This window comes from Balaenoptera borealis (genome assembly GCF_965194805.1).
Source record: "Balaenoptera borealis genome assembly, chromosome: 12".
Taxonomy (NCBI): domain Eukaryota; kingdom Metazoa; phylum Chordata; class Mammalia; order Artiodactyla; family Balaenopteridae; genus Balaenoptera; species Balaenoptera borealis.
In genome coordinates this window covers 108063394-108090433 of record NC_138869.1, presented here as the reverse complement: position 1 = coordinate 108090433, position 27040 = coordinate 108063394, and the positions used below count along the sequence as shown (strand labels likewise).

General features: G+C 43.9%; 1 protein-coding gene across 5 annotated transcripts in view; it reads right to left on the bottom strand.

Moving 5' to 3' along the window:
• Positions 1-27040, bottom strand: part of GMDS (GDP-mannose 4,6-dehydratase) — a 489935-nt gene that overhangs the window by 393141 nt on the left and 69754 nt on the right. The gene's annotated exons all lie outside the window — the stretch shown is intronic.

Below are 27040 nucleotides of genomic sequence, written 5' to 3'. Positions count from 1 at the left end.
AGCTGCGGGGCCTGGGGAGAGGGCAGGGAGAGTGTGGGGAGGAGGCTGAGAGCACAGCGGTGTTGACACCACTGGAAAGAGCTGCCACAGGGAGAGGGGGAGGTGTGGGCCCTCCGGGGAGGCCCTCCAGGCACTGGTGGCCTTGGCTTCGAGCCCAAGGGTCTGGAAAGTCACCCCAGAAAGGGTGTGGGGTTTGAAGGTGGGGTGGGGGCGGGCCGTAGACAGGATGGCGTTGGTGTTAGCCCTGAATACACGTGCAGGCGCACGCGCACGCGGAGTTCAGTAAAAGCGAGGTGCTTACTTTTTATGAAATAATGGGAACTTCATTTGTATGCATCTTAAATCATGCAGTTAATCTCTACGTTAAGATGACGGTGTCTGACTAAACACAGAGATTCTCAGCTCGTTTTTTTAAATTCTTTAAAAATGTCTAGGTGAGGATGGAGGTTCTAGGTAAAATACCTCATGCGCCACTTTTAGGGAAAGAAAGTATGAGAGCCATCTGATTAAACCGTTAAGAGGCCACAAGGCACAAAATCAGGGTTCTAGAAATACGGGGAACATCACCAGCCCTGCTCAGAAAATGAGCTGGGTGGATAGTTCACAATCAATCCTGTAACTGCCCTTCTGCTTTCAGCCTGGGCAGGTCCCCTCTGTCCCATCCAGACTTAACATAAAAATGAGAGGCTCCAACTACTGGAAATCTGTGTGCTCAAAACTGGTTGGGAATATCTGGATTTTCTTTGGTTTCCTCAGTTCGTAAAAGCTTAAAATATCCCTTTGAGCTTCAGAAGTTCCTACCAGATATTCCAGGAAAAAGAAATATAAAGCAGGTTTTATTCCTATCATTGCTTGACTTAGAGCTGGAACCGGAGACACCCTATGGGTCCTGAAAATGAGAGGGCTGCTGCGAGGGTACTTACTGCATTAATGCAGAAGTCACGCGTGAATTCAGGCAGGATGACAAGGCGAGGGGGACAAGGGACACATTTTGTGGTTCATTAAAACCCCCATCAAGTTTTCTTCTGACTTGCTGACATAAATATTCTGGTTTACAGACTCATGTGGAGAAGAGAAATGGTCTGGCACATTCCTTTTCCTCTCAATCTTACGATATATGCACAATTGTGTGGTTTTACACACCCAACATGCAAAGTAAACCAGATAAGAGAGCTGAACAATTCACACCCCGACAAGCCAGGTCGATCTACAGGACCATCAGAAACTTAAGGATAATCAATAGTCTTATAATTAATTCTGAAAACAGCTTAACAGAAAAAGCATTTACAACAATAATAATTTTACAGTAGGTCGGACAGCCCTAGAAAGTACATTTTGTTTTGCTCTTGGTGGTGGTGGTGTCATTTTGAAGCAGGCAACACCGTACTTTGCACATTTTTACTTTCTTTCGGAATAAAAAGTTAAAATGCTCTGTGCTCCACCACGGTTGCCGAGAATGTTTAAAAACAAAAAGGCAGAGGTGAGACCGTGGGGAGGGGCTGTGACTATTCAGAGGCTGATGTGAAACAGGCCTGCCCAGGGCTGAGCCCTGTCAATAGGTCTTGCTCTTCTCACCCAGGCCCTCCTCAAACTTTCCAGCCGGGCTGGAACATTCTGCCCCAGCAGTGGCACCCGCTTCCTCCTCACTTCCTTGCCAGGTCTCCCAAGTGATAGGGCCGGCCGCACAATGTGGGAACCGCGGCAGCGCGAGGCCCCTGGACCCCCCTCCCCCGGCCCCCAGACCCCTGCACCGAAGCCCCTCTAGGAGGACGGGCCGTTCGCACAGCACCTCCCCCAGACGGAAAACCACAACGTCACGGCAACTGAGAGCCACGGCCAACACGACATCTGACTCTCGACTCCTGGAGGCCGAGGAGCTGACGGACTACATGTCCGGCTCACGGCGAACACAACTCATCTGGGACAGACTCCAGCCGGGCTCACGGCGAACACAACTCATCTGGGACAGACTCCAGCCGGGCTCACGGCGAACACAACTCATCTGGGACAGACCCCAGCCGGGCTCACGCCGCGCGCCAGAGACGCTTTCACTGGCGAGCCAGCACCCCAACCGGGACTCTGTTCAGTTCGGTTTTGCACATGGTTATGAAGACAGTCTCCATTTCACATTAAATGTTGCACAGCTGGAAGTAAGCACCACGGCTTTAACATTTTCAAGACACAGAAATATGTTCTGTCTTATGCTCGCAGGAACTCACGGGGAAGGCAGGCAGCCCCTTGGCACGGGCGTTAGGGAGGCCCGTGGAGGTTAGGGGCCTGCCTGGTGGCGCCCACAAGAGGGGAAGCCAGGACTAGAAGCCGGGGCTCCCACGACTGTGCCCTGGGAAACCACCTCCTCCACCCAGGGCCCACCAGCGCGTGCCAGAGCCCAACAAAGCAATAAAAAGACCATAACAGACTCATTTTTAAACCAAATGGATTCAGTCACTTTGCATGACAGGGTATCTTACGGATTAAACAGTCCTTCTAGTTTTAACCAGGTGACCCAAACGCAGAAGGTCCTGTAACTTTAGGACAGCCCAGAGCTCGGGGGGAGGCAGGACACAGGGCCGGGGCCTTCTCCAGCCTCATGTGGGCACCGCTGCCTCTTGGAAGCAGTGTCTGGAGGTGGACTTGGGATGTACGTTTCAGGCTGTCGAGCCAGGCGGCAGGGCCACTGCCGAGGGTCCAAAACGGGAGGATTCCGGTGTGCCTGGTGCCTGCAGCCCCCGTCCTTGTGCTTCACCTTTCATGGAATGTTCCAGATACACACCTATACAATTCACAGGAATTCCAAAAATTGAATCCTATCTTGACTATAAGATAAAAATTACCGGGGCTTCCCTGGTGGCGCAGTGGTTGAGAATCTGCCTGCTAATGCAGGGGACACGGGTTCGAGCCCTGGTCTGGGAAGATCCCACGTGCCGCGGAGCAGCTGGGCCCGTGAGCCACAATTGCTGAGCCTGCGCGTCTGGAGCCTGTGCTCCGCAACAGGAGAGGCCGCGATAGTGAGAGGCCCGCGCACCGCGATGAAGAGTGGCCCCCGCTTGCCGCAACTAGAGAAAGCCCTCGCTCAGAAACGAAGACCCAACACAGCCATAAATTAAATAAAAATTTTAAAAAAAATTACCTAAAATTTCACATCTATAAAAAGCTGAAGGGAGCGCAGAAAGTTTCCCCCTTCTCCCAAAGGCCACAGAAGGCTGAAATAGCCCTGACCAAGCCTCATACCCACCCATGTCCACACACGTATGGCCTCATACCCACCCATGTCCTCAAACGTATGGCCACCTACCTTCCTGCAGAGAGGAGAGAGCATTCCTCTTCTCTCTCCAAACATGGATTCACTTCTAGCCCACAGGACAAGTGAGAAGGACAGCTTCTCAGATGCAACTTGAGAACGCGGGCCCTCTGAGCTGCGCCTAAATCAGACTATGTTTCTGCCGAAGCACCGTTGGGCAGCTTCTTTGAAGAGGGTAAGATAATGAGCAGTGCTGGGCTGAAGAAACCAGGCCTCTAATAAAATGAATTCCCTTGTTTAGATCACCTCAAGCACTGGGAAGTAAAATACCCCTCCTGTAAGGAGAGAAAGCACTTGCACACTGCCTGCCACGTGCTTTAAGTCTCTGTGCCTTAATTACTCTAAAATAAGCATTTTCAGCTAATTGCAAGTACAATATCAAAGTAATCTGTACCTCCAATGAGAGAAGTACAGACACCTCAAAGATTAACAGAAGATGCCGCTTTGAATTAGAATGAAGACTTCAGATGGGAAGATTAGCCACTGCAGTGCCAAGATTCCAGAGGCAGAATGCGAGGGAAAAGTATTTTCACCTGGCTCACGCTTGCAGCACAAAGCATTGGATAAAATCTCTGTCACACTCACACAACTCAAAAGACCATAGGGATTATTAATCCCACTGTCTCATTTTGCAGCTCAGGAAACTGAGACTGAAAACATTAAATGTTTAGTGTCCAGTCACACAGTTAGGAAGTAGTAGAACATGAAAAATAAAAAAGGAAAGAAAGTAAGAAAAGTAAAAACAGATCTCTCAGACCTCAGAATTTTTAACTAAAAACTACTGTGAAAAGAGCTACAATGAATAGACTGGACTAATGTGTACAGTTGAGAACCAGAGGGAAGAACAAGAACAGAGCCAACAAGTGTCAGCAGAGTGAGCAGTACCTGACTGGCCACGAGGACACCATCATATGCAAAACATATAAATAACCTTGGCTCCTGTAGTCTTGAAAGCTGAAGATTATTTCCCCATAAAAGTTGAGGTCGCCCCCCACCCCCAAGAACTGCCTTTCACTCCCTTTGATCTACCTCCCAGTAGAAGGAGTGATCAACAACCCCTGCAAAGCAAAGACTGATGGATACTCCTTTCTAACCACCCCTTCCTGCAGACCCCCTGCTGGGGAAAGAGCCCCCTAGGGGGTGCTCAGCGGCTGCACACACACCTCACACGCACCTCACACGCGCACACGGCACATGGATAAGTGACAGTGGCTCTGCTGCAAACCAGGACGTCCCAGGAAATTGTGATGAGCTGAAGCTTAAAGGCAACATTTACAAAGAGGCTGGATACCCCCCATCAGACTACACATTGCTCTACCACTGCCCTGATATCTTTCCCCCAAGTATTTTCAAAATGTTTCTAATGTTAATTTCAAATTAACATTCAATTTCAAAAGATTCTAATGTTAAGTCTCATGGCCAACGGTAAACTAAAAATAAAATATCATAGAGGGAAGAAATGACCTAAAAGGTTAATTTCAGAAAATATTTTTTCAGTTTGCTAGGTTAAAAAAATGCTATGTTTTTCTTTTCATTTTTTGATTAGTATAAAGACTGAAAAGGTTTTTGTGTTTATGACTGTGTGTACTATTTCTTCTGGGAATTACTTATTCTTATCTTTTATATTTCTTATACATTTTTCTAGTAGGCTGTATTTCTCCAATTGGTTTTTTCTTCTAAGCATCTAGAACGTATATAAAATTGGCTCATTTTTATCTCCTAAAAGCCACTCAAAAAATATTTGGAAACTGGTGAGCAGATTTTTAGTGGTAGAACTCCCAAGATAACCTGGCTTAAAATCCACGTTCCTTTCAAACGGCAAATGATTATTGTAAACTCTTAGTTTAATGAGCAAAGAAGAACGAAGACACCGAAACCTGAACTCCAGGGGCATCTGCACAACCCAGCGCTTGTAGCACCACCGACCTCATCACAGCGAAACACATTTCTGTGATTTAGGCGAGCGCTGTAAGAAAAGTGGGATTAGAGGGAAGAGCTGCTAGTAAGGTATAGAAAGATAATGTCTAATTACACTCTTAGAAGAAGGACAACACACACATTCCAACACCGTCCCAGAGGTGTTTAAAAACCCTCAAAAGTAAATCCTAAGGCATTCATCAAGTGCATACACGTGTGCTGGGTGTACGTAATGCAGCTGCATCAAGCGTGAGCTAGCCTGTCCATCTCCACACGAGTACAAGTGCCCACAGAGAACGGCCTCCTGCCCACGTTCTCGCCTCTTTAAAATGTAAGCTCCTTCAGTGTGAACCCCTGTGCTTTTTCTCTCTCCCAATCTCCCTTTCTTGACACTCATGCTAAAATTTCTACCTTTCAGAGAGAAACAAAAGTCCTCACGTGACCTGGAATTACTACAAATGATGATGATAATAGTATTAACAACAAGAGTAAGCACTTATTTAGTGCTTAGGCTATGTCAGCCACGCTCCCAATGCTTTACGGTCATTAACTTTTCAATCTTCACAGTAACCCTGTGTAGTTAGCACTATTATTATCTCTGTTTCACAAATGAGCAAGCTGAAGTGAACTGAGACCAAGTAACCTGCCCGATATCCCAGCTAGTAAACAGAGCAAGGATCTGCACCACATATATATTTCTAATGAATGATTTACGTGGCAATCTGCTCCACTAATAGGATCAATCACTCCATAATGATGGGCCTACAGATGTTTTAACATAAAATTTGGTCTCTACAGAATTTATTAACAAAGCAAAGTGTCACAGATTAGTGAGTTTCAAACATTCCCTTGGCCATAGGTGTCAGGGAATAGAGGGCAGAAAGGAAGGAAGAGATTTAGCCCCTGCGCTCTTGCCCTGAGGGTATCTGGGAAGCCAGGCACTTCCTGGCCGAGATAGGATTAGACTTCAACGCTGGTTTCACACAGATCAGCATCCCCACATGCGGACAGGATGAGAAGAGCAGCCAGGTGACCCGCGCAGCTAAGCAAAGTGTTCTGCTCTCAGGGAGCACCCACCAGCAGATGCGGGAGTCACGGACAGAGGCAGGGCCGGCGGGGAAAAGGAACGCTATGAACTACTTCCCCACCGACCTCGTCCGTACTGGATGGCACGGTGCCCTGGGGAAATCAATCACCACCCTCGAGCATGAAATCAAGGTGGGAAAAACAGAGGAAATACAAGAAGCATATCCCTGTCAAAACCCTTTTAAAGATCTGCTAACTGACCAGTCCAGCGCTGCTGTGAATGACTCCTTTCAAGTTTAGAACAATATACTCACTGAAAGTTTGTATAACTCAGGGCTCCAAATACATTGATAAAGACTTGTTCAGATCTAGAGAGAAGTTAATAATAAATTACCAGTAAACTTCATGCTTAAAATAATCTCTTTGTAGTAAATATATACATGAATTAAAACTGTCCAGAAATGGAAAATAGAGCTTCTCTTTCTTTTTCCCTTTCTCATTATCTCTCAAAGTGACAGTCCCTACAATTAATTAAAGGCTGTTTCTTTGCAAAGTACATACTTGCATAGTTCTAATCGCCCAAATGATGTATAGAGGAAATGATTTTTTGCAGGTACTCTAAAACAGAGCTGCACTTTGTCCAGGGTTCAAGGCCACGCTTAATGAAAAGCTTTAAACTTGGAAGAAAAAAATGCAGTACTGAAAAGAGAAGAAATATTAAATTTTAGTATTTACCTGATTTATTAGCATTTCCTTGTGCCTTTCTTTGTAGCGTTTGTGCCCTGGCTAATGGAGAAAGACAAAGCAAATGCTCTTTTGTTGACCGACTTTAAAAAAGTCCTAAGAATAACAAAAAGACACACAGATATTGATGACTATATCTTTCTGCATTCTACTGTACATTCGGTTGTTACTTCAATGTCACTGTTGGTGACAAGTAGAGCCTAACTATTTGCAAATATTCTTGCTCTTTTTAACCCAATTTCTTTCGGGGATATAAACAGTTAAGACCATTCCTATCACAGGCACACGCCATGACAGAAATGTCAGTTATGGGCACCCTGAGCCATTTCAGACCTGATCTGCAACCATGGCGTCCCCACCAAGCTGGAGACATTGTAAATCACAGAAGAAAGATACAAACTGAGAGCTGTGATTTGTATAAGTTAAAGTCACTGAAAGACAGATGAAATTCAAGCATATGCTCACAGGTGTCCGTGGAGAAGTCTGTAAGCATCTACCCAGAAAGCTGCGTATCATCAAACTAATAACGCTGATGCTCAGAGCAGAGGACAGGTAAAGAACGGAGTGTCTGCAGGCAGGTTCACCCGTAAAACACGATTCTGGGGACCAGGGAATCTCCGCGTTTATTGTTGGGTTGTGCTGTATTATGCACGAAGGTTCTGCCACTCAGAGAAGGTATCGAAAAACACTTTGGGGGAAAATCCCACATCGAAGAGCATGGGCCTCCACCTTGCTGGCAGCGGTCTCTCCAGTCCCTGCCTCACAGGCCGTACAGCCTGGGCACGTTTCCCCCAGCTTAGCACAACACAGCACCTATGACAGTGGAACTTCTGCAGGCTCACCCTTTTGGTTGTTTTCATCTTGTCATTGTGCCCTCTTTCACCAACAGCAATGGGGCTTAGCTCCTACTCAACCATGACCTTTTGTTTTCAAGGAGCTTCAAAGGTGTATTTTTTAATGTGTATCCAGTATAAGGACATGTCAACCATGTACTTCTTAAATCTCGACTTAATAGGACAGCAGGAAAACAGGATCCAGACTCGACTCTACTGAAGACCAGAGTTTTGTAAGGGTGTTGAGGGTGGGGTGGTCCTTCAGGTGAGAAATAATGTCCACGCCAACAGGGACTGTATACGACTCCCCATCCTGGTCTCAGGAGCACCCAGCTGCAAATTCCCAACCTTGCCAGGGGCTCAGACTGAAAGCCTGGTGTCCCTAATTCCGTCCAACAAGATCCATCCACCTGTGGTCTAGGCTTGTAATACTGACATACCACACAGTGGTCTGCTTCTCAGCTATTCCCGCCCCTAATACGTATGACTTATTCAGGATACTTGACTACGTTTGGTAGATCTGGATCATCCATTTAGAAAAACCGAGTATTTTTTTTTCTATCAAAACACCAGGCTTAAAATTCAGGTAAGCTATCACCTTACACTACACCTTTCAGGAGATATAGCTAACGCGATCTTACTTATTCCACATATGTTCCTCAAAGTATTTACTATTTCTATCAAATTAATAACATCTTACATTTCTCTAATTCTTTATGGTTGCTAAGTTCTCTAAGATATTTCTCCCATTTATATCGCACAACATCCCGGTGAGATAGCTGATATTATCCCCATTTTTCCAGATCAGATCACAGATTAGAAAGCTTAAATCCTTTACTCAAGGTCATAGAGCTAGTGAGAGAACTTGGCAGAAGATGAAATCAATTTGTCTAGTCCTAACTACGTGTTATTTCCATATTACTTCTCCTTCAATCATAATAAAAATGTTTCAATCAAAACAAGATGCCACAGAAGTTTTTTAAAGCTTTTCAATTAACTAATAAATGTATATAAAAACTCATATAAAGTTTAGTAAAAAAATTTTTTTAAATATCATCACTTCTGCAATAATCCATTAAGAATGATTGCTTAAAATAAACTCCCTTCAAACGTACAGAACAAAATGCTCGTGCGTGTGTGTGTGTGTGTGTGTGTGTGTGTGCTCACTCAAAGGGATTACTGATTATTGCCATTATCCCGAAGATAAAAGAAAGTAGGTCTGTACTCTGAACGATAAAAGCAGACCCTGCAATAATCAATGAATGGATAAACATCTATTAATGTCTAGAGGATAATGCAATGTGATATGGCAAATAAAAAAAAGGATAAGTTGCGTTTCCTACCCTTTAGGAATTTATAATCTAGTGAGAGGACGAGGAATCAACACATCACCATCATCCCCATCTCACCAGCTGTCACATCAGTGCCAACATTCATTCACTGTGTCCTTGTGATGCATTAGGCTGGTGCTGGCCAATAGAAATACTATGAGCACACGTGTCATTCAAAATTTTCTGGTAGCCAATTTTAAAAAGGTAAAAAGAAAAAAAAGTAAAAGTTAATTTTAATAATATGTTTATTTAACTCAATCTATCCAGAACGTTATCATACCAATATGTTAATGAAAAATTATTGAGATATTTTACATTCTTTTTTGCATTAGTCTTTGAAATCTGTTATTTTGCACTTACAGTACATCTCAAGTCAGATCTAAATTTTCTTCAGAAATACTTTTTCAGAGATCTATATTTAGATTTCATAATATCTGTATTTAGACTTCATAAACTTGACAGTTGAAAAAGTAAATTCACATACCTAGGTTTTATCAAATACATATACTTAAAATTTTTCCAAAAACTGAACTAAATACCAAAAACTCATTTCCCTTTAATATTCATATACACACTGGCAAAACTGGTGTACTCTTTTTTTTTTTTTAAGAAACCCTGACTTGACTTTGGGGAGCACATCAGTTTAAACTCCGTGTCTGCCCCAGCTCACTCACTAGCTCTGGGCCAAGAGCGAACGACGACTCCAAGGAGTCTGCACAACTGGAAGCACCTCCAGCACCTGCTCCCAGTTCCTTCTCGAGTCTTTACAGCCAGTTTACGTAATGCTATTAATAACTGCAACTAATAATGTATATTGATTCATGTTAGAAAGATGTGTAAAATCGTTACTATTGATTTGTATTGTGAAAACCTTTAATTTCTACATAAATTCTCAGACGTCCCTAGTTGATCACAAACAAGCTGTCCTTCCCTTAGAGCTTCAAATTTAGCTCATTCAAGAGCAGTGTGACATGAGTGAGAAAACCTAAGTCACACCATCATGTTTTCTTCCTTTTGTTTCAAGACAGAAAAGAAAACCTTATACTGGAGCAAATATTACAGAAATTCTGTAACCCTCGCCCCGACTCTACTGCTGAGAGTCAGCAAAGACCCAAGATCACTGCCTTCTCGGTCCTCTACTTCCTTCCACGGGTCTATAAACTGGCGGTGATTCACAGCTTTTCATGTATGGGTGGGACAATTTTTATATGGCATCTATGACACTCCTGACAGAGCTTGCTTCTGAATATAGTGGTATGAGCAATAAGCTCATTCCACAAGAGGCTAAACAAGGTTAGCCTCTTGTTTTAAAATTCTAATGAAAAGATTTGACGTGACATAGCTAGAGTAGTGTCATGATGGAAATTAACTTTTTCACATCCATCTGAAATTCTCCTTTGACATATGTAAAACATTCAGAAATTTGTTATTTCTAGCCAAAAATTTACAACATTTCTTTGTAAATCTTTAAATCCTTTGAGATAAAGGGTAAACAACATACTACCAGGCAGTGATTTGTATGTCGCAGTACAGCTTGTGTTAAGGTTAAAAAAAAAAAGTACTTGAAATTTTAAGTCAATTGATCTTTGACATTGTTAGGGAGACCTTGTATTCTACAGGAAATTGTTTGATGATCTAACTAAATATCTTTAAGTTTTTGTAAAATATCTTTTTGTCTTTTCTCCTAATTTTCTACTAAAACTTCAATAACTGAAATAATGCCTTTGCCAACTCTCCATCTAAAAATGGTTTCCTCTTTTGTGCATTAATCCAAACCATTTTATAGGTGGACAAAGTTATAAGTTCATGTCCTGTTAAAATTTTTTTAATTTGTTAGATATTTAATTCAGATTTCAGGCAAGTAAGTGCATTAATTTCTTTTCTGAGCTTTGAGAGGCAACTTCTAATCAAATCCACTACAGATTTGTTGAAAATATCCCATAATATTTCCCACCCTATTGTCGTTAAAATTTTTTTTACACAACAAGCAGCTTTTCTGTCTCACTCTGGCACAGGAAACTGCAAACGCCATTCGCCGTGGAGTCTCCCTGTCTCTTCTTGTCCTCACAGCTCTGATCATGATGCCGCCTTCTGCATCTGCACTCAATTCTGCAGCTGCAGGTGAGCCTTTGGTTTAAATTTCAAAATTGGTCTATACTTAATTTAACTAGAAAAATGGTGTAGTTTTATCTTAAAATTATAAACATCTCAATTTATCTACCAACGCTGTTGTGCATGTATCACTGCAAGTCATGCTGTCTGTATAAAATACTCAAATAAATGCATTACAATGTCAGATAGAAAACAGAAAAAAAATCTGAAGTGAATAAATTAGCTGACACCAACAAGATCTGTGGGAAAGAATCAGTTAAAGTGAATGTCCTAACAAAACAAGAAAGTGTGTTTAACAGAAATATAGTTTACGTTGCTTCCATTGTAAAGACCCCATTCCTCAAGCCATGGCAGGCACATCTTAATTGTTCAGCAGCAGCATATGGCTTATGTCTCCAATTCTGGGCAGTGTGGTGACGGGCTGTGTCCTCAGCAGTTTGCGTTTGTTAACTTACTGATTCTCACAGCTGTTTAAAGTATTTACCCTAACTGCCACCCTATTACAGACAGTGAAACTTAGGCAGAAGCAAGTAAGTGACTTACCCAAAGTCACACAGCTGCTAACCGGGGAGCCTGGGATTTAGACCCAGAGAGTCTGACTCCAGACTCGTCCCCGCCCCGCACTGTCCTCAGATCGACAAGGGCACCGAGCTGAGAGAGGACACAAGAGGTGCCAGGTGCCTTACAAATATAAACCAAGCTGCCTTGCGACCAGAAGTAGGGAGCCAAGACTGACAGGAAGGCATCATTAAGGAGGAGAAAGATGGAGCTTAAAGACACACACGGGGGATGAAAAGGGAAAGCGATCAGGGTGAGGAGGAGGGGATGGAGAGTGCGAGCCAAGGCTACTCGGTCCTGGAGGAGGAAAGATGACCCACTGACCAGTTACCGTGCAGACCAGAGAATGGCCCCCAAAGACACAGGAATGTCATCTCCCACCAGAAAACAGTTCTGCAGATGTGATTCAGTTAAGGATCTTGAGCTGGAGAGACCATCCTGGATTATCCGGGTGGGCCCTGAATCCAACCACAGGTGTCCTTGTAAGGGGGAGGCACGGAGGCATCTCAGGCAGGTAGAGCAGGAGGAGACCACATGGCCACGGAAACAGAGACTGTAGTGGTGGGGTCACAAGCCAAGGGATGCTGGTGGCCACGGGAGGCTGGAAGAGCCGGAATCGACTCTCCCCCAGCCTCCAACGGGAGTGCCGCCATCCCACACTTGGCCTTCGCAACTGTGAGAGGATGTACCTGTCTTCTAAGTCCCCAGTTTGTAACACTTGGTTACAGCAGCCTGAGGAAACCCATACGGTTACTACAGGACCACTCAGAAAATTCAGGATGCAAACGTACCTCATACATGAGCACGGAGCATCTAGGAAGCAGGGTTTCCCAGTGTATCTAATGACAGAATGCCCAGGCCCTTGGAGCGGGAGGGCTGGCGGTGACAGAGCACCTGTGAACACTGGGCAGCCCTCGTGGGTCCCTAGCAAAGCCTGGAAATCCCGACCCAAGGCACATCCTGGAAGGCATGTAATTCAGGCAGAGAAGTCTGAACTGTATTCAAACAAACAACACAGAAGGTTTCTGAGAAAGGCTGCGAGAAGTTCACCACTTGGGTGAGGAGACCTAGGACGACATACACCTGGACCCCGGTGACATCACCGTGGCAGAAAACACTGCTTTGGGAAATGCAACATGTGACAACACAGCGGCCTGTACTGCAGCCTCCTGATAAGACCATCGCCTCCAGGAAGTGATCTCAGTCTCCTGAGGGGCACTGACAGGCTGAAGTGGCTTTGGAGGGTGACAAATGAGAAACGGCATGAAAGAAGGGAAGAAGCATTCTTCTCAAGAAAATATGCAACGGGGAACTAAATAGCAGAGCCTGCAAGTAACTGAAGGACTAAAATAAAACAGAAAAAGCGCACTCTGAAGGATTCCATAAAAGCCAGCAATGAAATACCCCAGGGGGTGGAGCCAGGCCCACAGAATGCCCCCCAGGGTCCCTGCAGGAAGAAGCCTGGGCCACTCAGAGACTCCCTCGGGAACGGACGACCTCGCAGGAGGAGAAGACCCACACTGGGGAGGAAGTGGGCCCACAAACCCACCAGCTTTCTCCAACTCTAAGACCCCGCGCCCGACCTGGTCACAGGCCTGTCTGTCATAGCCACATGCACAGCTGCAGTAATCAGTGAATGAAAACTACTGCGCTCAACGAGGGGTAAAATTCAAAGTATTTAACGAGCTGTGCAGCACAGGCACTAACCCACTAGAATGGTTGCCAGTTCACGTGTCCACGGGTGGGAACCCACCCATGAATTCGCCTTCATAAAACTGTTGACGTGCCCCACAGCTGAAAATGAATTCAGAAAAGGCAGGAAAAGAGGGAGGAGGAAAAAACTAACACCACTTAAACACTATTCCTTTGAACTGACAACAGGACCCCAGGCTTGGGAAACCACAGGACGGAAAGGAAGGACGCGCAGGTAGGCTGAGAGCCGCTCTCCATGCACTGGCCACCTGACCAGAGCCTGCTGGCAGCTACACTCAGGGCCCGGCGGCCACACACCGGGCACCACAGCCTCCACGTGTCCGCTGGGCACCTTCTGCAAATGCTAATTACAGGCCAGGAAGTCTGGGTTTAGCTCTGGTTGCGTCCCTGTCTCCGTCTCCGTCTCCTCTCCCTCTCCCGCTCTCCCCGCCCTCCTAGAGCATAAATGCGGGTCCCACTGGTTTCAGGCTGACAGTACCCACCTGGCAGCAACCGTCTGACAGGTCAGTGCCCAATAATGGGCACGTGTATTTTCTTATAAGGCGCAGGTAAATTATGGCGCTTGAGCAGAGACCTCATTATGTAATTTTTACAGCACGTTTACTACAAGCCAGTTTCAATTTTATGTTTTTGTCTCTAGGCCTTAAACAAAGGGGAGAGAAAGTTCATATACACATTTGAAGGGGCTATTTTCTAAAAACAACATCAGGCTAAAAATAGGGCCTGTTATGGGTTAAATGGTGTCCCCCTGAAAATTCATATACTGAAGTCCTAACTCCCAGGCCCTCAGACTGTGACCTTATTTGGAAATAGGGTCATTACGGATGAAATCCGTTAAGCTGAGGTCACGCTAGAATAAGGCGGACCCTATTCTGACATGCCCAGTGTCCTGACAAAGAGGGGACATTTGGACGCAGACGCACATGGGGAGACAGCATGTGAAGATGGAGCCAGAGACTGAAGCAATGCTTACAGAAGCCAAAGGTACCAGATGCTGCCAGCACGCCACGCGGAGGGGAGAGACCGGAACGGAAGCTCCCTCGAGGCTGGAGAAGGAGCCAACCCTGCAGACACCTCGATCCCGGGCTTCCGGAGCCGGGAGAAAATAAATCCTGTTCTTTAAGCCCCCTGGTCTGTGATGCTGTGTTACGGCAGCCCCAGGACACTAATACAGGACTCGAAAATGAGGCGCGGCCAAGGAAGAGCCAGGCAGGGCTGGGGGTTCAGCAGGGAGAGCTCCGGTTCTCTGCACCCAAACCCCACCTCCGCCTGTACCTCCGCCTGTACCTCCGCCTGCACCCGCACCTGCACCTGCACCTGGAGTCGGCGTCGGGAAGCAGAGGCCCGAGCCTGCCATTCCTGCCCTCGGGGCCCCACCTTCGGGCCCCGCAGACCTGCTCTGGCCCAGAGCTCCTCCCTCCCCGAGGGCCCCTCCTCCCTGACCCTCCTGACACCCGGGTCCCCACGCGTCCACCATTTCTTCACAAAGTCCTTCCCAGCTCTCTCCACCCCGGCTGAGTCAGAGCCCTGCCCCGTCAGCACACAGCTCTTTCCTTCGCAGCTGCTGTCACCTACCCCGTGTGGCAGTGTGGATGGCCCGCGGGCCGCCCACTGGACGGCAGGACCCGGGAGGATGGGACCATGACGCGGAGGCTCTGGGACCCAGCACGCTGTCTGTCGGGCACTCCGAGCGCTACTCACATTTGCTCAGTAAAGTAAAACTCCATGTCCGCGGGTTCCTCATCTCCCAGGTCCTATTCACCAGCAGACACGCAGTGCCCTGTCCGCACCATATGCATCAAAGCTGTCTGACGGGCCGTCTGGCCTCCCTGCCCTAACACACAACACCCAAAGGGCTCTCAGGCCCCCACTGCCTGCCTGTCCCGACAGCGCCACCCCCTCGTCTGCCTCACTGGGCCTCAAGCAGCCCCGCCACCAAACGCCCAGCACACGGCGGAAACGGCTGGACTACTCCTGCCACCAAGCTCAGGGAAACTTAAGCAGATGGCTCCGGTTCCAAGGCAGGGGAGCCACAGGAGACATGGAAAAGGGAGGGTCCCTCCACGCACTCGGCTTCCCCCGGCATCAGTGTCACAGCCCCATCGCCAGCCCCGCAGCCAAACGTGAGGCACCTCCAGGCAACCAGGGGCTCTTCAGTCCACACTTTAGAAACCACCAGCCCGTCTGGTGAAACCTCAACTTTCTCGTGAAGAAGTCAAAGCTCTCAATTAACTATCAGCTCCATTCCCAACAGCCTAACCAAATAAAAATGAACATTTCAATGCACACATTCCTTATTCTGAGTCCAATGTGCCCCGCCGTGGGTGTGTTTTCACTCAGCCATTCGTATGACAAATATCTGTCGATGTTCCAGATGGAGTGTGTCAGAGACAAGCCTTGCCTTTGATGACAGCTGTGTCAGTCAATACATGTACGAAAGATAACGGGAGATATTTACCGCGGGCAGAGCTGGTAGAAGTATTGTCTGAGCATTAGCCTCGTGAACAGCCCTACAGGTGGGGTCGATTGTTACCCCAGTTTTAAGGGTTAGACACAGAGTCCTGAGGAGGTGAGGTCAGGTCCCGGCCACAGAGGCAAACAGTTTCAGAATCAGACGTCCTGACTGCTGAGCGCAGCGCTATTTCCAGCAGCCGCAACGTGGAAACAACCTGTGTCTGCTGACAGATGATGGACAAACGAGCGGTGGTACACACACACCATGGGATATTACTCAGCTATAAAAAAGTAGGAGATCCTGCCATTTTCAACAACATGGATGGACCTGGAGGGCATTATGCTGAGGGAGATAAGTCAGACAGAGACAGATACTGTGTGATCTCACTTATATGTGGAATCTAAAAAAAACCCCAGAAAAAGAGATCAGACTTGTGGATTGTGGGTCACCAGAGGCAGAGGGGGAGGGGGAAGGGGCCTGGAGGAAAGGGGTCAAAAGCTACAAACTTCCAGTTATAAGACAAATCCTAGGGATGTGAGGCACAGCATGGTGACTGTAGTAAACACTGCTCTTGATATATAGGATAGTTGTTAAAGAGAACAGAACCTAAGAGTTCTTACCACAGAGGAAAAAAAAAATTTTTTGTATGTATATGAAATGATGGATGTTCACTAAACTTACCGTGGCAATCATTTCACAACATACGTGAGTCAAGCCATTCTGCTGCACACCTTAAACTTACACAGTGCCGTGTGTCAATTATATCTCAATAAAACTGGAAAAAAATCAGATGTTTTGTAATCTTTTATCTCACAGTCTGTTAGGTGCAGACACAATACACACTACGATATAGTTTTTATAAACTAAAAAACACAAAAAACTACACAGCATAGTGTTTGTTTAGTAACCACTCGTGTATGATGACACTATACAGAAAAGCAAGAGAACACGCAAATGTCACGATGCCGGTCACCTCTGGACTTCGGCAGGTAGAACACTCAGAGAGCTTTCGCCATGATTCTACAATTTTTTTAAGTTGGGGGTAGCTTAACCCAAGTTTTCATTTTATCATTATGCTCCATAAATTACATAGATATTACATATTAATGTTCATAAATCAAATATTTTCTAAATAAAAATAAAGTACATGGCATGAAACAGGCCCTTAATAAATGGTGAAAATTATTCCTTAAAGTGGAAGGGATTAGAGCATGTCAACAGGCTGGGGAGGGGAGCCGAGGAGAGAGGTGGATGGACAGACAGAAAGGAAGAGTAGCTGCCGTGACCGGGAAGGGAACGGGCTCAACAGAAAAGGGAAAAGGCCTGGTCTGAGCAGGATGGACCAGGTCTCCCCAAAGCCGGGAGAAGGACGGGTGTAGATGGAGACAACTTGGCAGTGGGAAGAGAGGAGGGGGTATGTTTCAAGAACTGAAACACAAGATTATTTGCTCAGGACCAGACTGGCTGGGGAGCTTGAGGAAAGAGGCTGACTTAGAATATTTACCGACAGGAAAGTGGAAGAAGACCCATCACATAAGGTGACCACTGAGAACCCAAAAGAGACTGGAAACTATGAGTAAAAAGGGGACCATACATGTATTTGGGTTATTTTTTTCATTTCGGCACAAGCACAGGTTAAAAAAAAGAAGAAGAAAAAGAAAAAAAAAGAATACTCCAAGACTGATTTAGGGTTGGGAGTTTGCAGAGAGGTAAAAAAGAAAGACCAGGACCAAGGAGCTGAGAGTTCTATTCCAAGAATAATTCAAGTCCTTGGCCATTGGATGCAGACCTGGGGAGGGCAGAATGGAGCCCAGATAGGATGGTGACCAAGGAGAAAACGGAGAACGTGGAGGCTCAGCCACTTACGAACCTCGAGAACAGGTACAGGAGGAAACAGTGCAGATGAGTCCAGGGTGCCCAGGCTGTCCACGGGCAAGGAAGAAGGGTCCCCAGTGACTAGGCTGGAGGTGCCAGCATCTGCACACACATCACCGTGCCACCTCCCACCATGCGGAGGTGCCCTCTGGGCACACAGCCTCTCTCCACAAAGCTCTCGGTGGTCACCGCCAATCCACAGGTGCTGTCACCTGACCTGAAACTGGCCTTTAGTCCCTGCAGCAATCACTAAGATATTCCCCCAACTTTTAACCCTGAAAAGTTTTAGATCTACGTGATAGTTGATGAAACACCATTAATCTTTCACCTAGATTCACCGGTTAAGAGTCTTTCACGTTTGCCTCGTCTCTCTCCATGTTTACACACACCTGCACTCACTTTTGCTGTTGTTGTTATTGTGGTTGGCTGGAGAACCATGTGCAAGTAAGCTACAGACATGATGATACTTCACCCTTAATGACGCTTCCTTAGCAGGCAGTTTCTCAGGATCTGGAAATTCTCCTGTGACCTCAGTACCATTAATATAGTCAATCTTTAAGTTTCCCAACTTCCCTCAAAGTGTTTTAATAACTGCTTATTTTCTATTCCAAGACCCAGTCATGGTCTGTACATTGCATAAAATTGTTAAATCAGTAAATTTTACAGCTGTGGAAAAGCAGTGCTTCAGCGTCTGCAGTGGTGAGCAGGACCGACCGGAAGGCAGAGGAGCAGAAAAGGAGGGAGACAAAGCAGCAAACTCCCTAGAGAGTCCAGAAAAGGTGGGGGGAGCGTGAGTTCCCAAATGAGGGTGGTGATAATGAACATGTAAAAGACGGGCAAAGTCAGCGGTTACACCAGAGGGCAGACAGCAGAAGCAAGAAAAACTACAATCCTGCAGCCTGTGGACCAAAAACCACAGTTACAGAAAGATAGACAAGATGAAAAGGCAGAGGGCTATGTACCAGATGAAGGAACAAGAAAAAACCCCAGAAAAACAACTAAATGAAGTGGAGATAGGCAACCTTCCAGAGAAAGAATTCAGAATAATGATAGTAAAGATGATCCAGGACCTCGGAATAAGAATAGAGGCAAAGATTGAGAAGATGCAAGGAATGATTAACAAAGACCTAGAAGAATTAAAGAACAAACAAACAGAGATGACCAATACAATAACTGAAATGAAAACTACACTAGAAGGAATCAATAGCAGAATAACTGAGGCAGAAGAACGGATAAGTGACCTGGAAGACAGAATGGTGGAATTCACTGCTGCGGAACAGACTAAAGAAAAAAGAATGAAAGGAAATGAAGACAGCCTAAGAGACCTCTGGGACAACATTAAACACAACAACATTCGCATTATAGGGGTCCCAGAAGGAGAAGAGAGAGAGAAAGGACCAGAGAAAATATTTGAAGAGATTATAGTCGAAAACTTCCCTAACATGGGAAAGGAAATAGCCACCCAAGTCCAGGAAGCGCAGAGAGTCCCATCCAGGATAAACCCAAGGAGAAACACGCCGAGACACATAGTAATCAAAGTGGCAAAAATTAAAGACAAAGAAAAATTATTGAAAGCAGCAAGGGAAAAACGACAAATAACATACAAGGGAACTCCCATAAGGTTAACAGCTGATTTCTCAGCAGAAACTCTGCAAGCCAGAAGGGAGTGGCATGATATACTTAAAGTGATGAAAGGGAAGAACCTACAACCAAGATTACTCTACCCGGCAAGGATCTCATTTAGATTTGATGGAGAAATCAAAAGCTTTACAGACAAGCAAAAGCTAAGAGGATTCAGCACCACCAAACCAACTCTACAACAAATGCTAAAGGAACTTCTCTAAGTGGGAAACACAAGAGAAGAAAAGGACCTACAAAAACAAACCCAAAACAATTAAGAAAATGGTCATAGGAACATACATATCGATAATCACCTTAAACGTGAATGGATTAAATGCCCCAACCAAAAGACATAGACTGGCCGAATGGATACAAAAACAAGACCCATATATATGCTGTCTACAAGAGACCCACTTTAGACCTAGGGACACATACAGACTGAAAGTGAGGGGATGGAAAAAGATATTCCATGCAAATGGAAATCAAAAGAAAGCTGGAGTAGCTATACTCATATCAGATAAAATAGACTTTAAAATAAAGAATGTTACAAGAGACAAGGAAGGACACTACATAATGATCAAGGGATCAATCCAAGAAGAAGATATAACAATTATAAATATATATGCACCCAACATAGGAGCACCTCAATACATAAGGCAACTGCTAACAGCTATAAAAGAGGAAATCGACAGTAACACAATCATAGTGGGGGACTTTAACACCTCACTCACACCAATGGACAGATCATCCAAAATGAAAATAAATAAGGAAACAGAAGCTTTAAATGACACAATAGACCAGATAGATTTAATTGATATATATAGGACATTCCATCCAAAAACAGCAGATTACACGTTCTTCTCAAGTGCGCACGGAACATTCTCCAGGATAGATCACGTCTTGGGTCACAAATCAAGCCTCAGTAAATTTAAGAAAACTGAAATCATATCAAGCATCTTTTCTGACCACAACGCTATGAGATTAGAAATGAATTACAGGGAAAAAAACATAAAAAAGACAAACACATGGAGGCTAAGCAATACGTTACTAAATAACCAAGAGATCACTGAAGAAATCAAAGAGGAAATAAAAAAAGACCTAGAGACAAATGACAATGAAAACACGACGACCCAAAACCTATGGGATGCAGCGAAAACAGTTCTAAGAGGGAAGTTTATAGCTATACAAGCCTACCTCAAGAAACAAGAAAAATCTCAAGTAAACAATCTAACCTTACACCTAAAGAAACTAGAGAAAGAAGAACAAACAAAACCCAAAGTTAGCAGAAGGAAAGAAATCATAAAGATCAGAACAGAAATAAATGAAACAGAAACAAAGAAAACAATAGCAAAGATCAATAAAACTAAAAGTTGGTTCTTTGAGAAGATAAACAAAATTGATAAGCCATTAGCCAGACTCATCAAGAAAAAGAGGGAGAGGACTCAAATCAATAAAATCAGAAATGAAAAAGGAGAAGTTACAACAGACACCGCAGAAATACAAAGCATCCTAAGAGACTACTACAAGCAACTTTATGCCAATAAAATGGACAACCTGGAAGAAATGGACAAATTTTTAGAAAGGTATAACCTTCCAAGACTGAACCAGGAAGAAACAGAAAATATGAACAGACCAATCCCAAGTAATGAAATTGAAACTGTGATTAAAAATCTTCCAACAAACAAAAGTCCAGGACCAGATGGCTTCACAGGTGAATTCTATCAAACATTTAGAGAAGAGCTAACACCTATCCTTCTCAAACTCTTCCAAAACATTGCAGAGGAAGGAACACTCCCAAACTCATTCTATGAGGCCACCATCACCCTGATACCAAAACCAGACAAAGACACTACAAAAAAAGAAAATTACAGACCAATATCACTGATGAATACAGATGCAAAAATCCTCAACAAAATACTAGCAAACAGAATCCAACAACACATTAAAAGGATCATACACCACGATCAAGTGGGATTTATCCCAGGGATGCAAGGATTCTTCAATATACGCAAATCAATCAATGTGATACTCCATATTAACAAATTGAAGAATAAAAACCATATGATCATCTCAATAGATGCAGAAAAAGCTTTTGATAAAATTCAACACCCATTTATGATAAAAACTCTCCAGAAAGTGGGCATCGAGGGAACCTACCTCAACATAATAAAGGCCATATATGACAAACCCACAGCAAACATCATTCTCAATGGTGAAAAACTGAAAGCATTTCCTCTAAGATCAGGAACGAGACAAGGATGTCCACTCTCACCACTATTATTCAACATAGTTCTGGAAGTCCTAGCCACGGCAATCAGAGAAGAAAAAGAAATAAAAGGAATACAAATTGGAAAAGAAGAAGTAAAACTGTCACTGTTTGCGGATGACATGATACTATACATAGAGAATCCTAAAACTGCCACCAGAAAACTGCTAGAGCTAATTAATGAATATGGTAAAGTTGCAGGATACAAAATGAATGCACAGAAATCTCTTGCATTCCTATACACTAATGATGAAAAATCTGAAAGAGAAATTATGGAAACACTCCCATTTACCATTGCAACAAAAAGAATAAAATACCTAGGAATAAACCTACCTAGGGAGACAAAAGACCTGTATGCAGAAAACTATAAAGACACTGATGAAAGAAATTAAAGATGATACCAACAGATGGAGAGATATACCATGTTCTTGGATTGGAAGAATCAACATTGTGAAAATGAGTATACTACCCAAAGCAATCTACAGATTCAATGCAATCCCTATCAAATTACCAATGGCATTTTTTACGGAGCTAGAACAAATCATCTTAAAATTTGTATGGAGACACAAAAGACCCCGAATAGCCAAAGCAGTCTTGAGGGAAAAAAATGGTGCTGGAGGAATCAGACTCCCTGACTTCAGACTATACTACAAAGCTACAGTAATCAAGACAATATGGTACTGGCACAAAAACAGAAACACAGATCAATGGAACAGGATAGAAAGCCCAGAGATTAACCCATGCACCTATGGTCAACTAATCTATGACAAAGGAGGCAAAGATATACAATGGAGAAAAGACAGTCTCTTCAATAAGTGGTGCTGGGAAAACTGGACAGCTACATGTAAAAGAATGAAATTAGAATACTCCCTAACACCATACACAAAAATAAACTCAAAATGGATTAGAGACCTAAATATAAGACTGGACACTATAAAACTCTTAGAGGAAAACATAGGAAGAACACTCTTTGACATAAATCACAGCAAGATCTTTTTTGATCCACCTCCTAGAGTAATGGAAATAAAAACAAAAATAAACAAATGGGACCTAATGAAACTTCAAAGCTTTTGCACAGCAAAGGAAACCATAAACAAGACGAAAAGACAACCCTCAGAATGGGAGAAAATATTTGCAAACGAATCAACGGACAAAGGATTAATCTCCAAAATATATAAACAGCTCATTCAGCTCAATATTAAAGAAACAAACACCCCATCCAAAAATGGGCAGAAGACCTAAACAGACATTTCTCCAAAGAAGACATACAGACGGCCAAGAAGCAAATGAAAAAATGCTCAACATCACTAATTATTAGAGAAATGCAAATCAAAACTACAATGAGGTATCACCTCACTCCTGTTAGAATGGGCATCATCAGAAAATCTACAAACAACAAATGCTGGAGAGGGTGTGGAGAAAAGGGAACCCTCTTGCACTGTTGGTGGGAATGTAAATTGATACAGCCACTATGGAGAACAATATGGAGGTTCCTTAAAAAACTAAAAATAGAATTACCATATGACCCAGCAATCCCACTACTGGGCATATACCCAGAGAAAACCATAATTCAAAAAGACACATGCACCCGAATGTTCATTGCAGCACTATTTACAATAGCCAGGTCATGGAAGCAACCTAAATGCCCACCGACAGATGAATGGATAGAGAAGATGTGGTACATATATACAATGGAATATTACTCAGCCATAAAAAGGAACGAAATTGAGTCATTTGTTGAGAAGTGGATGGATCTAGAGACTGTCATACAGAGTGAAGTAAGTCAGAAAGAGAAAAACAAATATCGTATATTAATGCATGTATGTGGAACCTAGAAAAATGGTACAGATGAGCCGGTTTGCAGGGCAGAAGTTGAGACACAGAGGTAGAGAATGGACATATGGACACCAAGGGGGGAAAACTGCGGTGGGGTGGGGATGGTGGTGTGCTGAATTGGGCGATTGGGATTGACATGTATACACTGATGTGTATAAAAGTGATGCCTAATAAGAACCTGCAGTATAAAAAAACAAACAAACAAAACAACTAATACTAAACTTTCATTGGGTTATTTGTATGGAAATAGGTTAATATAAATGTTTCAGACTTTACATGAAATTTCTAAAAATCTTATATTTGTATTTGTATGGAAATATGTATGGAAATATGTTAATATAAATGTTTCAGACATTAAAAAAAAAAAAAAAAGTCAGCGGTTACAGGGCAGAAGAAAGGAAGAGTCAAGTTGACTGGGAGAACGGTACATATTGGGTGGGGTGGTTCGGTGGGAAAAGATGATTTCGTTTTAGGCATTTTGAGTTTCAGGCAATAACAAAATATTCAAATGGACACATCCAGCAGGCAACCTATGGTTATATAAGACTGGAATTTAATTAAATTATATAATCTCTAATAGTCCTTGTAGCTCTTAAAGAGCTAGGATTCTATGACAGTATCAGAAAAAGCCAGGCTTCATGGCTCCTTCAGGTATTCGACTGTAAGTAACTTCTTCTCTCGCTCTGGCATTCTTGTGCACTCAAACCTGCTTTTTAACCACCACCCCCCGCAAGAGGAGAAAAAACTGTCTTCATAATGTGGATGTCCAATTTTTTTTTCTTGCTTCTTCAACTAGACAGTAGGTTCCTACAAGGGAACCAAAGATGCAGGACCAAAAGGCAAAAGCAAATAGGGTTCCATTTTGACTGACGCTTATCCAGTTCATTCTTAAATTTAGAATGCCTACATTCTTTTGATGTTAGTCAAAGACAGTATTTTGGAGCGAAAAGAAAAATAAAACATTCAGAAAACTATTCAGTTTCGATGAAACCTAAAAAAAGTTACAAGTTGGGCAAATTGCAAAAGTGATGCTCTGAAACAAATCATGAGGATAATCGAGACAGAAATCCTTAACTTCTGGCCCAGCAGACTCTGCTGAGACTTGAAAACCAACCTCACACACACGTTCAAAGCCCTTCATTTCAGTGCTATGTGACATGGGCTGTTAGCTGAGATGCATGCATGAGATTCTGAACCTAAACTTTCCAGCAACTTACTCCAAGAGCGTAGGATATTTTGATAATATTCCAAAGGGGGAGGAAAGACCTAGACTCAGATTGCTATAACTTTGAAGCCCTGGAATGAAATATCTCTCATCTGGCATTAGGACACTGGAAACCTCTGCATCATTCTGGGTCCTCGCTCTGGTGTCCCACCTTTACCAACGTAGCCCAGCCCTGGCCACATCTACGCGTGCCGCCACCACCTACCATGGAGAATAGCAACAGTCTCGCACTGTTCACAGAGATTCAGTTCTTAATGAGATGCTTACAAAGCAGATCATGCTACAAATCAGGACTTTCTCTAAGATTCTCAAAAAAATATAAAGATGTCTCCAAGCCTAGAAAAATGCTTCAGAGAAATTCCCCTGAACATACTAGATAATTCAGCAGCTTAGAAACTAAAAGTAGTTAGATTTTATGCATAACGAAATAGATGTTGCTGACAAGATGTCTTAACAAAATATTTGTATATTGACTCACATTTAAAATATGTTAGGAGTATCCCTATTTAAAAGACTCCTGTGTAAAAGCCTCTCTAAAGGTGGCGTATTAGACATTCTCAAAGTGGGGCACCCACACCCTAGAACTAATAAGCCCCCTGTTTCAGTCCAGTGTTTTGAAACACATTTTTACTATTCCTGGAATCACTTTCACATTTTGTCAGACGCTGAGTGAGCAACAGGGTAAATAACATTTCAAAAGCATTTTTAGGGCAGTAAAACCTTAAGTTCCCTGCTAAAGGGGCTGATCCAAAATAAATTAAATGCTGGTGTGACTCAGCCGAGTGTGGTCAGTTCTGATGCATAGTGTGAAAACCTCCAGTTAATAGATCTATTCAGGGACTCAACACGCACTTGGGAGTCATAAACTGGACAGCCGAGCGTAAACACCAGCCTGGGCGCCTGCCCACATCTAAAGCATTGGCAGTGGAGAGCAGGGATTCCCAGAGACCTGCTGTCCCCCTGTGCTGTGTCCTATCAGTTCTGTGAAAGCGGCGGAGTCGAGGGGGCGAGGCCTCGTGAAAAGCCCGAGGCAGAGGCGTGGAGACCAGGAAGCAGAGCAGAGACTGCTCCTGTGGATTCTACTGGAAGCCCGCAGATGCAACCCGAAGGTACTGCTGGCTTGCTGGGCTCCCAAAGCACCACCGAAACAGTTATCAATCACAAATTAGACTTGGAGAGGGCCTCAGAGGTCAATTAAATCCACCAGGGAGGAAACCAAGACCTTGACAATAAAAAATACAGAAAGATTAAAAAAAAACAGAAACTGTCTTTTTGCTTGCCCAAGGTTGCCTGAGACAGCTTAAGGAGGTTACAGGTTTTATCTTAGAGTAATTAACTAACAGGGAAAAGGCAGACAATGATTTTTTTATTAATGGGGAAAGACCATTGAAGAGCCAGTGGTCGGGTCTGAAGAGACAATCCGTTCAGTGGACGCCATTAAAAGGGATGTAAGGACAACAAGATGGGTTACCTCCTGATTCATTAACCAGACTGCTACCGATACGGGGTCATTTATGTGTTTCCTTCTCTTTGGAAACCTAACAGGTGGACAACATAAAACGCTGACAAACAGGCATATTCGATGAACGTGCACGTAAGGATCATACAAGGTGTGTATCACAGGTTGGCTTTTCAGGCACTTGAGTGCAGGTCCATTAAAAAAAATAAAAAATGTGCAGAGCAGAGTAGAGCAGCTGTCCCAACACAAGCAGCCCCAGAGCTGAAAACATTCCCACGCCAGTTCCCCTGAATCCAGTCTGTTTTATGGTCTTGCGTGGATTCAAGGAAACAGAACTACTATTTAAAAGTGCCTTGACAAAGAAGCCTTTAAGAAGCATCAAAATAAAGTACTTTGAAGTGTTTTTTTCACCAACACGCCTCCAGCTTTCCCTTCTTTTCCTATTTGCTGTTCCCCAGAACCCAGCTGTGGCTATATTTAACTGACTTCACAAGCTGTGGGCAGACTGAGCTCAAGCACATCCCAACCCAAGCTGTGTGCGTTCACTGAGCCCCAGGCTCTTCGGTTTAGGAGTTTTCTTTTTCTTTTTTTCCCTTCTTTTTTTTTTTTTTTTTTAAAGTGTCTTAAAAGTACCTTATATATCCTGGAAACAAGAAAAAATACTTAGAAGACCCTCCATGTCAGTTTGCTATGTAGGTTGGCCCTGAAATTTATTTTTCATCAATAACAACACGGTCTCAAGGCTAATACTGCCATGATACAGGATTCT